The sequence below is a fragment of the Phodopus roborovskii genome, unplaced genomic scaffold (genome assembly GCF_943737965.1).
Source record: "Phodopus roborovskii unplaced genomic scaffold, PHOROB, whole genome shotgun sequence".
NCBI lineage: Eukaryota > Metazoa > Chordata > Mammalia > Rodentia > Cricetidae > Phodopus > Phodopus roborovskii.
Genome location: NW_026126413.1, coordinates 8,378,347 through 8,389,007, shown reverse-complemented (window position 1 = coordinate 8,389,007; position 10,661 = coordinate 8,378,347).

Below are 10,661 nucleotides of genomic sequence, written 5' to 3'. Positions count from 1 at the left end.
CTGTAGTTCTCCCCAAAAATCTCTTACAAATCCATTCTCATGCTGACATATGCTCAGAAAATCCAAATGCCCCATGACACTTTATGGCAATAGCTAATTGATTCTGTGTGCATTGCTGCAATTTTCATTCGCTGTGCTAGACAGGAGAGACTTCTTCAGCCGAGAAACGTCAGACTTCCAGTTAGAGGGAATATGTGCTGTTTTTGAAAATCTTCTTTCCAAATTTCTCTTTCTGAAAGCCCTAGAAGTTGAATGTTGGACGTTAGGATCCGGCTTCTACTTTGACTTTCTTGCCTTGCTCATCTCTTTGCCTTCGAGCTCTGTTTTCTAGGAGACTTCCACGACCTCATCATGCCACTCTTTGCTCTAGTTATTTCTTTTCCTTTACATCAATTTCAATCTTATGAATGTACCACCACCATCTATTTAAGAATGGTGTGTTAGTTTTCTTGTTGCTGCAACCAAATACCCAACAAGAGGCGACTTAAAGGAGGAAATGTTTAGTTTTGCTCACAGTGTGAGGCCACAGGAGATGTGTGGAGACACAGGTGGCTGCCGGAGTGAGGCTCCTTGTTCACATTTAGGAAGATCTGTGAGCATAAAGACAGGAATGCTCATATTAGTCTGGCTCCCCACCCTTCTCTTTTTATTTAGTCCAGGATCTCAGGTAGTGGATTGGTGTGTGGGTCCCCCAGTCCCTGTAACCTTGTCTGAAAATGTTCTCACAGACACACTCAATGGATGCTGTGGTGATTGGAATTAGAATGGTCCCCATAGGCTCATATGTTTGAATGTTTCCAAATTGGTGGACTTTTTAGGATGGATTAGGAAGCGTGGCCCTGTTGAAAAAGATATGTCACTAAGAGTGGGCTTTGAGGTTTCAAAAGCCTATACCAGGCTCAGTCTCACTCTCTTAACCTCATGCTTATAGATCAGATGTAAGAGTTCAGCTACTGCTCTGGTGCTATGCCTACTTACCTCCTGCCGTGCTTCCCTTACAGGTTGCCTTGGTCATGGTGTTTCTTGCGCATCCATAGAACAGTTACTAAGACAGGTGTCTTGATAATACCCTACATAGTTATTTATCCAATCAATTTGACAATCAAAATTAACCATTACAAGTTTACCTTTTGTCATCTTGACACCCAAACACATCACTTTGAACCATGGTATCCCAGCCATGGTCCCCAAAAATCTCACAGCCATTTTACAATCGATGCAATCAATCCAGTTTCCAACGTCCCATAGTCTTAACAGTATCACAGTGTTCAAAAATCCAAAATCTCTTCTGAGACTCAGGTAATCTCTTATGAACTAATAAAGTAAGTAAACAGACTATATATTTATCACATAGCAACAAGTGCACATAGTAAACATTTCTACTAAAGCAGAAGGATAGAGATATAGCAAGGGACGATTAGATTAAAGCCAGATAGAAAGTCAGCGAAACAAACAACGAGGCTCATGGCTCCGCGTCTTTCAACTGGGACTCTTATTGGCATCACCTGGGCTCCAAAGCATTTAGGTAGCCTCAGTCCTCCGTTTTCTCTGTGCTGTTTCTCTTGGAGCAGCTTCAGTTGATTCCTTCAGTTGCCCTAGCAAATGTCCCTTGTTTTTGAGTCCCATACTCTGTGGTCTCTGCTGAAACTTAGGTTTGACTTTCACAGCTTCATGTACAGCTCGCTCAAGTCCCATGTAGAGAATCAAGCTTGCCACATATCACGGGTGTGGTTTCAGGTTCTCCTGCCAGCTCACTGTATATCCTGACCCCCACCGGACTGTAGATGTAGTGATCTCTGAGTGCCTTCACGATGGAATCTTGGGAATGCGTCTCTAGGTACCTGCTTTCTATGAGGGTGTCCCAGAGGCTCTGTCCCTCAGCTGTTCCCTTTTCAAGTGAATTTTCTATTTTACACCTTCAATGAGTGGCATCTTGCTGTCAAAGTACCTTTCCCATTGCCCCGGGATGAAGTTTCTCCTTAATAGACAATCTCTTTAACAATTGCGCCTGCCCTGCGTACTCTGTCTGAAGCCTTCTCATATTCCCCCCCCCCCAGGATCTATACCCATTCCTTGTCAAGCATTTTTTTCACATTTTCTGCACTCTTATGTTCTAAATCTGGGTAAATGTAGTAAGCAATGACCATTCCACCACCTGAAGTTTATACTGTCTAGAAATTTCCTCTGTCAGAAAAAAATTAGTTCATTACTTTTAGATTTACCTCTCCTCAAGTTTTTAGGACACAGGCAGAATGTAGCCAGATGATGCCATAATATGGCTCCTTTAATTTGATTTGAGACGGAAGGTACGCCTAGATACACATGTGTATCTCGTTTTCATTTTATTTGTGGCTCAAGGGAAAACAAGAGAATCATGTGCGCATTACCTTAAAGTCCTCCATGTTATTTTCATGGTAAAGGGTGAACACTTACTCCATAGCTAGTGTATGACTGCCTGAGGAAAGCAGGGAGGAAAGGTAGAAACTTTAAGTGGGAGGAAATGCATGCAGCTGGATTAAAGTGTGATCAGGCTAGGAAAGAGTGCAGTTCAGTGACCTATTGAGAAAGGGGACCATAGCTACATGGGTTGAGAGTGGACTCCAGCAGGAAAGGATGTAAGGAGTTCAGTGTGGACGGCTGGTTGAGGCAGAGGCCAAGCAGAATCACATTATTTGGGTTTCTGCCCAAGATTTCTGGTAGCCGTTATTAATATGTCTTGAAGCCTTTGCCTGAAGGGAAATGGCAATGTGATTCTTATCATCTTTATGTAAAGTAGAAAATAACAATGGTTAAATTTTAGTGTCTGGAAGTGTATCTAATATACCTGTAGGAAACACTTTGTGATGACTAATCTTAATCTCAATTGTCAATTTAATGAGATGTGAAAATCATCTGAGGTATGAGGCCCCTGGTATTCTATGGGGCCTCTTGACAGGGTTTCTTGTTAATAGCCCTGACTGTCCTGGAACTCACTTTGTAGACCAGGCTGAACTGCAAACTCACAGAGATCTGCCTACCTCTATCTCCTGAGTGCTGGGATCACAGGCTTGCATCATTACTGCCTGGTGAATTATCTTGATTAGCTAATTGGGGTCAGAAGACAAGCCCACTGTGGGTGACATTATTCACCAAGCTTAGATCTCGGATTGTATAAAAAGTAAAAAGGAAGCTGAGCATATTCACCATTCTCTTCTTTCTGGATGAAGATGCCATGTGAACAGCTGCTCATTCATCATTTTCTTCTTTCTGGATGAAGATGCCATGTGAACAGTGCTTCAAGCTTTTACTTTCTTGACTTCCTTGCCACGAACTGTGAGCTGAAATAAAATCTTCCTTCCTTACATTGCTTTTACCAGAGTATTTTACTGTAGCAGCAAGAAAAGCAAGGCAGATTTCCTTGCCAAATTTTCATGTTATACCCTTGCTCTGGCTATGAGCTCTTCTTTGCCCTCATATTTTATGGATTTTGTCCAATTGAAGCATTGGGATGACATCATTAATGCATCCCAAAGTTCCTTTAGGCCAAGGAAGTCACTGAGCCATCAGCCTCATCACTCATCACAGATGTGACATTAAAAACAACAATGAGTGCTTAGATACCAGAAGACACCATCTACTTCCTTCTGGCTATCTGTCTTCAGAGTGAGCAAATTTTCCTTAGCCTATGACAGACTTTTGGATGACTAACCTGCCCACTTAAAGAGATAGCATCACTAAGAATTGTTAAGGTATTGGCTCAGTGAAGATGGTTTCAATAGAAGGTGGAGGGTTGGGTACTGGGAGGTGGGCTCTAGGATGTATTGACGAACAGGAGGGGAGTCTATGGGAAGATTTGAATGAGACAGCATCCTAAGAGATGAAGGGCAACAATGGGATTATAGAAAGATCAGACACCAGGATAAAGACCCAGAGAAGATGGTGAATGGCAGATAAAGATGTGGGGGGGGGGGAATCAACAACATGCCATGTTAAGAATCCCAACTGCTGGGGCTGGAGAGATGGCTCAGTAATTAAGAGTCCTGGCTATTTTGCCAGATGGCCTGGGTTTGATTCCCTGTACCCACATGGCTCCTGGAAACATTTGTAAGTCATCTCAGGGGATTTGATGCCCTCTTCTGGCCTCCTGGTGCATTGGGCTGAACATCATGCATAGACACATGTGCAGGCATAATATCCATACATACAAAAAATAAAAAATTAAAGGTCATTACAAAAGAAGAATCGCCCTGCTGAGAGCAATCCATAGTTTATCTTCTTCTTTTTAAAAGATTACCTTTTATGTATCATGTGTGTTTGTGCACACAGCATAGAGCACGTATAGGAGGAGTCAGAGGACAACATGCAAGATTCAGTTATTTCCTTCTGTCATGTGGGTCTCAGGTATGGAACTTAGGTTGTCAGGCTTGGCGGCAAGCACCTTTACCCGCTGAGCCGTCTTGCCACCCACAATTTATTTTCTTTCCAAGATGAAAGAATTCTTACTCTCCAAACCCAGCCAATGCCATTATTGCCTGGTGGATGAACTGTCCCTTGCTGGCTGGGCTAGGAGATCCAGTAGCAGATACAACATTGGTCCTGTGAGAACACATAGTCAAATATCAAACTGGATGATCTACAAAGAAAGTTTTAAACACTACCTGTTATACTCCAGGGAGTCTTTAGGCATGTAAATCTTAGTTACAGCGAGCTGTGTTATAAAGGAAATATTTTCACAGAGATAACTCTTTTAATCTATAGGCAATACAGGTCATTAAAGCACACTGCTCAGACTTGGGGCCCATAAGTGGAGGATGTTATGGTGAGATTGGAGTGGAGCCAGGGCAGACAAAGTGAATGATGAAAGGTTTTGAAATACAGCCCTTCAGGGGAAAGTCTCCATTAGCTAAGAAGAGAGAGGTGTGCGTAGACTGAATATCAGTCTTCACACTATGGAGGGTTGCTACGTTATTGACACTGAGTCTTTTTTTCTCTGTCCACAGAGGGCAGTATGGAAGGAAACGAGTTTAAAATGCAGCCAAAGGGTTTTAGGCTGATCATCTGCCAACCCAAAGATCAGAGACCTACTCCTAGTACCCAAGAGGCCATCTCACCAGCGGCAGCTCAATCCCAAGACCCCCTTTGACCTCTCTGTCTGCTTGTCAAGTTCATGCAGGCCTGCTCATCTGCTTACAGTTGTTTCTTTGTTCTATTCGTAATCTGATGCGCTGGGTTCAAAAGCTCGAAGTGTTTCCGGGCTTGTTTACAAAGAGAGTAAAGTGAAGCACATATGAAGTGTACGAAGCGTGAACAATCCACGTAAGAGCAGCCTCAGCCTTCAGCCCGCCTTTGACGATGCTACCCAGAGAAGAATGTGGTCTGGTTGGCAAGATTGTTGATTCAGGTCTGTGACACTTGGTGCAATCAGGCCACATCTCAGGTGTTGTGGGGGCAGTTGTTGGCAGTTAGTATGTGTTCAGAGGAGTGTGGGCAAACGTCATCAAATGGCACTGGGAGGTGAGGGGGCAGGCAAGAAGCCATTTGCAAAAATTTTCAGGTAGAGAGGCGATTAGAACGGTACTCAGCAGTTCCAGGGGGCAAGTGTGGAGGCAAGGAGCCCAGGTTACAGGGACAGACTGTCAACTGAGAAGGAAGCAACTGTAATTATTAAAGATGATCAAAGGGATTGTGGTGTCTAGTGACGCAGGAAGTATTTGTGCAGAGATTAAATGTTGAAAAAAACACTGGTGGAAGAATTTCTGAACTTTTTTTTAATCTTGTTAATCAGATACAGGTTTTTTTTTTTTTTTTTTTTTTTTTTTTTTTTTTGAGGTATTAATTCAGCAAGAAGCCCAAGCTGGCTTTCAACTTGTAATTTTCTTGCCTCGGCCTCTCCCAAGTAGGGGCATACGCCATCATACTTGGCTCAGATGTAGCTTCTTGGAAAGTTGCTGCTTAGTAAAAGTCTTTTCTCTTGGTGCTCAGAGAGGTGAGCCTTGCAATCTTAACCACTAGAGGGACTCAGGGCCGCAGCATTGCTGGCCCACCAGCAATCTTCCCCTGAAATCGCAATGGTTTGGTCTCCACAGTTCTGTGACTTGCCCTATCTTCCTCTTAAATCTTGCTGGAATGAAAAGATCTCATCAGCTTCCTAGAGGCCTCTGTATATGAGGGGCAATCGTGGCTATTTACCGTCTTTTTAATGCTCCATTTGTATGTGCATTTATATATGCAACAGGGCTCTTCTAGGAATCCAAACACTTCTTAAACAACATCAACAACAATAATAACAAAAGAATTAAAACCTATGAATTTAGAAAATACAAAATTTTCCAAACATTTAAGTTTGCTTTATATATGCATTTACATATGTGCTCACATATATACATAGGTATGCAGATGTATATGTGCACATATACATCTGCATATGCATGTATATAGGATATATGATATAATACATGATATGCAATGCATTATATTACATCTAACATAACATATAACATATATAATATATACAATATATGATAACATAATATATAGTGACAGTACATATTATAACATAATTACACATAATATATGATTATAATATACTATATACATATATATATATATATATATATATATATATATATATACTTCTAAAATTCGACTGTATCTGAAACTCTTACATGCTATAAATGTCTGAAAGGCAGAAATGTAGAGGCAGTTATCAGAATACCGCATACATGAAGTAAGCAGCAGATCTAGCCATGCAGTTGAGATGATTCCACAACAAAATATTAAAGATGCCACCTTGTTTCTTCTCAGTGCTTATAGCAAAAATGCTGAAGGGCTCGGGTGACTGAGCTGACAAGCAATAAAAGGCACTCAATTACTTTTGAAAATCAGTCCTTGCAGAGGCAAAAAGATGGAAAATTGGGAATTTCTCTGGGGGGGCGGGGCTGAGATCGCTCCATGGTTAAGATCCCAGACTGCTTTTCCAGAGGATCAGAGTTGGGGTCCCAGTATCTTCTTCCCTTGGCTCACAACAGCCTCTAATTCCAGGTCCCAGGGATCTGTTCCGTGTGGGTACTTAACTCACATGCACAGATGCACACACAAATGATGAAAAATAAGATAAAGTGCATGGTGGCGCACACCTTTAATCCCAGCACTCAGGAGGCAGAGGCAGGCAGAGCTCTGTGAGTTTGAGGTCTGTCTTAGTCAGTGTTCTATTGCTGTGAAGAGACTCCATGACCATGGCAACTCTTATAAAGGAAAACATTTCATTCGGTTAGCTTACAGTTTCAGAGGTTTAGTCCATTGTTGTCGTGGTGGGAAGCATGGCAGGCAGCATGCAGGCAGACCGGTACAGGAGGAGCTGAGAATTCTACATCTTCACCTGCAGGCAGCAGAAGCAACTGTGAGCCACACTGGGCATAGCTTGAACACAGGAGGCCTAAAACCCTCCCTCCATGGTGACTCACTTCCTCCAACAAAGCCACACCTCCTGATAGTGATGCTCCCTATGGGGGCATTTTCTTTCAAACCATCTCACCCTTGTATGTTCCCTTCTTCGTGAGTATGGAGGAAACTCATGACAGTTGGCATGGGACATATGTGGCTGTGTGTGCATGATTACATGATGCCCACCCATCTTTTCAGGGTGCTCTCCTTGACTGGATTGGAAAGAGCAAGCTGCCATGTTGCTAACCATTGTATGGAGATCTTAAGGAAGCCTCCAATAGACAGACAGTAATGAAAGGAGGTCCTCAGACCAACAACATGCAGGGATTGAATGTTCTAAGCACATGAATTTGAGGGCAGGGGTGACCTCAGCAAAGAGTGACGTATACAGGGGAAGGGAAGGAAACAGAAGTAACAGGAATTCGATCCAGAACTATGCAAAGAGGCATCGAACCCCAGCTCAGTTTGTGTTGTCTTTGGCCCTATTAGTAAGGATACGGCACAGAAGCTGGGTTCTTCACGATGGATCTAAGTGCACATGCCTGCCTGGCCCAGGAATCAGCAGAAAGAGAATTTGGAGAAGAGTAGGAACCACACTACAAAGGGACCCAACTGACCAGAAATAAACTACAAAGTGATGAATCTAGTAAGATTTTAGTTTTGTTTGCAGTTGCCATGATTAATCAACTTTAAAAGAGAAATGGTTTATTTAGATAACAAACTCCAGGTTATAGACCATCAATTTGGGATGGCAGAAACTCCTAACTCATAGCTACAGTCAAAAGCAGGGAGAGAATGAAGTGTATGTACACATGCTGCTAATCTAACCCTCTTCCCTCTTCCACAGTCAAGGACTCAAACCAAGGGGATGGCACCACCCACAGTGGGCTGGGTATCCCATTAGCCTACACAATCAACACAATCCATTATAGACGTGACTTAGACAATCTCCTTGTTGACACTGTCTTCCGAGGTGACTCTACTTTGTGTCAAAACTGACAAAACTATCACAGGTACCTAAACATGACATTATGTAACCGTCAACACATTTGCATATAATTGCCTTTAATGCATAACATTAAAATTACCATCTTCACTTTGCCCAGTTCAAGTAGCTAGTGTGTGGAGAATTCTCTTGTGTGGCTTTACTAAACCATGCGTCTCCAGCTGTCAGTGTCAGCTTGGGCTGTTTCCAGGTGCAGACTGTTATGAATCAGCCACCACACACACTCACATGGACGTCTTCAGGTGGATGTGTTTTAGTCTCTAGTAGGTTTCCAGTGAGTGTGTGGTAAATGCATGCTTAACTTTAAAGATAAACGTGGCAAGTGGTTTTCTAATTCTCCATTGCTATCAACAGTGGGCACGGGAACTGTGCAGGAATCTAACTCACCTGCAGCTGACACATGCATCCACTGGCTTTTCTCCCTTCCTCCCCTTCTGTCACTTCTAATTCTCCAAAATTACACCCCCCCCAAACTACGTGCACCAAGTCATCGTTTCAGAGATACCCACCCTAAAGCAGTTCACCATGGGATTTGCTATAAGATGGGTGCATGTATGGACAAGGGAAAATAGAGGAGTCCGGCCAATAGAGGGCACAGGTATGATATAACTGCAGAGAAGCCTGTAGGGGATTCTGGGAGGGATCTGTTGACCACTGGGGGCATGAGCAGTAGCATGGGGTTTGGGGTTTGCTATCAACTACAGTCACTGGAATTCTCTAAAAGGCTACTACCAGCTTCCTGTCACGGGAAGAATTCAAGGATTGATTGAATGCTCCACTGTCAACGATGCTGTCAAAAAGGCTCCTGGGAAAGCAGACCAGGTGTCCCATAATGACACTGGCTTGCAGTTATGAGCTACACAATTCTCTGGGTATCCAGTGTGCTTTATCATGCCCATCTTATCCACGAGGAAGCAAGACACAGGCAGCTTAGCAAAGCAGCCAATGTCACCCAGCATGCACTGTGTAGGCCAGGCACACTTCTTAGGATTTTTAGATACCTTACTCTCAACCACTGTCCTCAGTGATTCTAAAATGCATGTAGTCTAAAGGCGTACAAATTTGGGGCAGGGTTGTCTTTAAGATGTAAATCTGTATTTAAACGTGAAAAAGATTTCACACAAAGATCCTGTTTTTGAGTTTCTATTGAAAATCAGGGAAAATCTATCAAAAACTTATCTTGCAGACTGAGGTTGTCAACCAGTAGGGGGAGCTAAAGAGCAGTGCCTCTTTTGACTGACTGCTAGCTAGCTTAGGAAGTTTTGAACCAGTGAGAGGTGAAGGGTCCATAAGAAACCAAGTCTTTTTTGTTTGTTTTTTGTTTTTGCAGAGGGTGGAGCTGGCCCCCCTGGGGCCTCATTGGTTTTCCAAGAGATGAATGCCCAAGTCTGGGTCCTCTCACCCTTCCCTCCCCAACTCAGATGACAAGAAGCCTCTCAACCTGCTGGACTAAGCTTTCTTTTTGTTCCAAGCAGGTCTCTAGGGACCTACAAATCACGAGCCAGGCCTGGTTCAGTAGGCATTTTTATCGACTGAAAATATTTGCTTCTTTACCAATAGTGTTTGTGCCGAATTACGGTCCCCTGCCAGGTGCTTTGCATTAGGTTGAACACAATGGACTCTTTGTAGAGTTCTGGCATCAGGGAGTGGCCAGGCAGTCTCCCTTACCTGCTCCTTAGCAGGGACAGGGTACAATACTGAGCCTCGGAGGGCTTAGAAAAGCTGTGTGTGTGTGTGTGTGTGTGTGTGTGTGTGTGTGTGTGTGTGTGTAGGCTTTGCTCCAGTGTCGTCAGCAAAGCTCATTGGGAGAGGGCAAGTCTGGGGCATGGCCTGGATGACAGTATGACGCACACACCTAAGCCTGAGGCCACTGATCCCCTGCAGAGCCAAGCCTGTCGTCCTCCCTCACTGGCCAGACTCCCAGGCCAGCCTTTCTCTGCAGAGGGCCACCTCCCTCATCCCTCTGCCTGGAGCGGGTGGCCTTTCTCTCCCCAGGGGAAGGAGCCACACCCCCGCGTGTCCACCCTTAGGAGTCCCCATATCGAAACAAAGTGCCTTGCTCTCTTGCAGGCGATTTTACCCAGGGAAATGAGAGGACTACAATTTTAAAATTGTTTAACAGCCTCGGCATTTATAAAGCAAATGTAAATCATTTTCTCCTCCCCTTCGCCCAAGCTTCCCTTCCCCCCACCCCCGGGGCCCTTTCCAGCAGTCCCCCCATTTGCGCATCTTA